General features: G+C 51.2%; 1 protein-coding gene across 8 annotated transcripts in view; it reads right to left on the minus strand.

The window, feature by feature from the left end:
• Positions 1-5,000, minus strand: part of LOC126578638 (nuclear hormone receptor FTZ-F1-like) — an 87,303-nt gene that overhangs the window by 7,991 nt on the left and 74,312 nt on the right. The window lies entirely within an intron of this gene.

Below are 5,000 nucleotides of genomic sequence, written 5' to 3' on the forward strand. Positions count from 1 at the left end.
CGCTCGGTTGGTTTCGTAATTCAAAAGGAAGCGCTTGGCTCCGATAGAACAGCGAGCGATAACGGATGCAGCCCCAAAATGGGAAGAGGGTTGCCTAAGCAAACAAAAATGCGAACATGTCCACAGAGAGCTGCTGCTGCTGATGTGGCTGTGTACACTCGCGAACGAGTGTATGTGTTTCGGATTGTGTTACTTTTCATTTACAGTGTTTCATTTCGAGGCCTGCGGCCTAGGCGCTTGAGCCGGACTCCGAAAAAGGATCATCATGGAAAGTAGGTCCTGCATTGAAAGTGGGGCAGCAAACCTATGAGAAGCCAAACCAAGCCTAGACTCCCTGTGAGTGTTCTATATTCTGTGTGCTGTTTGTGTCCACGTGGTAAAGAATAAACGACAAAGCGGAACAGACGAACGGCAAAAGTAGAACGCATAATGGCAGATGGCGCTGGTGAGGTGCTTGGTTACTGAGATTACTTAGGACGATGGATTTTTAATAAGTTCTTTTCTCCGGCCCATGATGGGATGGCTTCTTTTGTGAGATATTGTCCCTAGTGCTTGTACTCATTGACAGCCTTCTATATCAGTCTGATGGCATTAAAGCGATTTGGAGCGTTGATTTCAAATTCCCGGCCCACAGCAAGTGCGTTCCATCCGTAATGATACCACCACGGAGCATGCTTCCTGTTTACAAAACGACACGAGTGTTGGTTTGATTTCAAGCTGCCAAAACAATGTTTCGACATTGAATCCATAGCATGCGTTGCCGTGCTGGTCTTCTCTGTGATTCATTTGTGCGCGTATTCCCGTCACGCGAACCCGTTCTGGGAGTTCTCTCTCTCTCTCTCTCTTTCACAGAACACACAAGCAGGTAAACAACAACAGCAACGTGGTCTTAAATCCAGCCCTTTTTTTTTGTTTTCCAAAGGGACTAAACTATAGCGAGTGTTTCGTAGTAAACAACTACTTATGGGCCGATCGCACCGGTTACAAACGATCACGCACCGGTACTGTGACCTTCGAATCTCCGTTCCCAAAATGGAGACGAAACCAGATGTTCCTGAAGTGCGCAGACGGTGCAAAAGAAAGAAAGAAAAAAAGCAAGACCTATATTTGGAAGCTTCTAGTTTACTGACACAGTCTCACCGTCAGGGGGCAAAGGAAATGCACTCGACGGATACCGCGACGATCTCGCGAGCGTCCCGAAACATAAATCACCGAATCTTGCGTATGGTTTTGATTTATGCTACCCCCATCGCGCCATTTTTTTGCTCTCGATTTCAGTCGGGAGCACACATTTGGCGGCACGCAAAATGCCACCGCCAGCGCCACCGCCGCCTTCTGCCAATTAGCGGACCAACGTTGACGTTGAGCCACCATCGAGAGCGATTCGAGTAGAAGGAAAATGAAACCCGTGGACGACGATGGTTTACGACATGCCACCTCCAACATTGCAACGGTGGCCACCGTAAAAATTTCTTTCTCGCGCTTGCACCACCACCACCACAACGCAGCACCGCCGCGGTCCGCGCGCCACGGATTGTGGCTGCGAAACCGCGACAACCTTGACACGCATTTCTGCCAGATCACACAAAGAGAAGATGACGATGAGGAGGAGGAGGAGGATCGTTTGTGCTCACCGAGGGGCACTCACTACTGATCGATACGCCCTCCTGCCCCCATTGGCCCCCCCCCATTGGGTTGGCGTTGGCGATCTTCGCGCAGACGCACAGAAGAAGAAGAGAGTGCGAGTGCGATCCTCACAGACGCCGCCGCCGCTGTGGCTGATGGATCAACGGTTTGTATTGAGAATGTTCCCCCAATTTCCTTCTGCCAACGGGGGCCCCAGCTCACTGGCACGCATCCAGTTGAACTGGATAAATAATCGCGAGGCGCGGTGCGCCGCCACTGTCTGCGGCCGTCCTCGACTTCAGGCGAATTGGTTAAACGTTGAATTATTAATCAAACATAAATTAAGGCCCCATTGCCGGGCGATTCGCACGTACGCACGATTGCCGATGTCGAGACCTGTGCGGGCGATGCGAGAACACCAATTGTACCCTGGCCAGCGGCCTCTCTCTCTCTCTCTCTTACTATCTGCCGCCGCCACTCCAGCGACAACAGCCAAACAACAAAGACAATCTCAATCGAAGTTCAATTGCCAATTCCAATTACATGATGTTTCGGTTCGCTGTGTACTGTTTTTTTTTTAGAAAGAAGCGTCTGCAGACCCAAATTATGTCATTATGGGGGGCGAGAGGCATCTGCATCTTGCCTAATTATTGTGCGGAAATCAATAGCCCAAACGGTGCTCTTCCATTTATTGGCAAACATTTGATGGTCATTATCATTCATTTGCAGACAGATTTGCTGCCGGGCTTGAGCGATATTGTGGAAAATCAATAAACTGAAACATAAATAATTAAACCACCAACCGACAACAAAGGTGGATAAATTGAAAAATAATAAAAAAAACGATTCGACATCCCCAGTGACAACCGGAAAGGACGCAAACAAAACGCAAGAAGGCTATGAGACATCGCTCATCGCAGCAGCGGCAGCAGCAACTGAACATTCCATTCCGCCCTCGTAGTTCCGTTTTCCCTTTCTGTTACCCCTTCCAATGGCTTGGGGGTGGCCACCGTGCACCCAGAACCAGGCCAAGCGCAATAATAAGCCAGCGGAGCTCGGGGTGCACCGTGTGACAAGCACCGTGGTTCGCCAAACTCGAACCCTCCATCCAAGCGCCAAGCGAGTTCGTTAAGCGAGGCGCCTACCATGATGATGATGATGGCGGTGGTGTTGGTGGTTGACGGTTTGCCGATGCCGAGGTGCTCTGCAAAGCCCGCGAAGTGCAGCGCAAGAACGTTCTCTGTAGTACAGCGCAGAGCGTAAGAACCATGCTGCACCATCACCACCACCACCACGGCCGTGGCACGGTCTTGAAGGCACGAAAACGAATCTACACAAAATTAGGTTAAATACCTTCAATCGATTCAATTACATAATGTGGAACAGCACCTCTGACGGCGACCTGCGCGACGGTCGCGACGACGACGACGCTAGAGCGATGGCGACGGTGACCGTTCGTCGGTTCCGTGGCGGATTTTGGTTTTTTACTTCCATTTTCCACTAGGTCAGCACGGGGCGCGAGCATTCCTTTTACTCCCTGTCCGCTGCGCTTCGGTGGTTCGATTCTTGGCTTGACTCGAGGTCTGATGGGAGAGGCTTGAAAGGATTCTACTTCGCTCCACTAACCTACTGCCTACCAAACCAACCCTCCAGACACAATCGTTACACGCGAGTGCATAATCTGCTGGTGGCAGTATGTGTGTTGGTGTGTTAGCACACTATTCCATTACTCACATTATGGCCACGGGGGTCGAGCCATGGCTTATAAATTGCGTTCCGTTACGGAAGTAGAACTTTTTTCGCGAGCGGAATTAAGTAAGAGCCACAGCTCTACACACCTTTTTTTAATGCCGTTTTTTGTTGTTGTTGTGGTTTTGTTCTCCTATCACAAGCGGCCCGAGACTCGAGTGTTCGCTCGGTTCCGTTTGCACACCCGGGTGCAGGAACATTAGGAAAGCAGCACAAGCGGCATCGTTCTCAGCGACTAGCTAGCGGGCTGGCTGGCTGGCTGACTGGCCGGTCTCAGGCCGGTCGCCTATGCAATACCGACCGGCCGCGTGAACACTACACAATGCGCCCAACACACCCCACCAGCCCGCCAAGGGTGGCTCGCAGGAAATGGTCGTGCAACTTGGAAACTTTGGTTCCGCGGATCTTTTGCATCAAACAGCCGCCCCTCGCCAGGGATTTGATTGGCAGCGGCCCGCCGACTTTTCTTGGCCCGTTTCAATTCTTCAACGCCTAGCGCCTGCCAGCCACAACACCTTTGTGGCACCCTAACCCTCCTCCTAACAAGCCGCCGGTGGTGCGAGCAGTGGAGCCCCAGAAGAGTGATCACGTGCCGTGTGTTGAAGCAACGGCAGTGGTGGCTCGGTGAGCTGGCGGTGGGTTTGAGGTGACCATTTGTGTTGCTTCATGTCGAAACCACAATCGCGCTCGCAATCACCACCCTCGCTATTCCCCGCTGGCAGAATAGAACGGTACGAGCTCGGAAGCGCGAATTGCGCCGCTCTCGAGAGGAGGAAGTCTTGCCGGCAGCGGCAGCAGCAGAACCGTTTAGCATAGTTGCCTTTGTGGGCTTTACAGCTTCGCTGTTAATGCTGGTCGTGACTAGAGGTGTTTGGGAGAAGCAAACACTACAAATCATCAAATTTAATGGAGGGTTTCCAGTGGTTAATATAATTGATATCTCGCTTCTACTTTGGAAATTATCGTCGGAATTAATTCTTATTGTCCTTCCGTGGCCTACTTTGCCCGGGGATACTAGTGTACCGTTTAGTGCAAGTGCACTTTGATGCTCCTTTGACAAAAGGTAACCATCATTCGACTCTCGGTGCGGTTTCGGCAACAGTTTTAATGTTCAATTCACTGATCTGCCACCACAACCACCCGCCAATTGGTTATGACATTTTTCTCTAGAGATTGTTTCCCCGTACGCTCCGTTGCCTTTTTTGTATCCACTTTGTTTATTTATTTTACACGAGCGAAACAAGAGCAACGAACACGCATTGCAGCACAACACAGCAAGCACCATGTCGCCGTCCACTACACACTGGGGGACCCCATATGCCCGATGGTGGGAAGGGAAGAAGGGAAGCTAATAAACGCTGTACTTGCCTTCCACTGACCCACTACCCTCTACCACAAGCCACCTCAATGAGACACAATGAGACACACAAGACAAGCTTCCCCAGCCCGGGAGGAGGAGGAGTAGGAGGAGTGGGGGTGAGTCACAACAAAAAATGGCAAAAGACAAAACAAATCAATCTCGGGCTACGGCTACGCGCATATGCACGACGTTGGTGCACAAATGCACGCCAACCTTTACGCTACGGTGCCACCCTCTGAACCACCCTCCCTGGCAGCGAGGTAGG

Source organism: Anopheles aquasalis, chromosome 3, assembly GCF_943734665.1.
Source record: "Anopheles aquasalis chromosome 3, idAnoAquaMG_Q_19, whole genome shotgun sequence".
In the NCBI taxonomy this organism is placed as follows: domain Eukaryota; kingdom Metazoa; phylum Arthropoda; class Insecta; order Diptera; family Culicidae; genus Anopheles; species Anopheles aquasalis.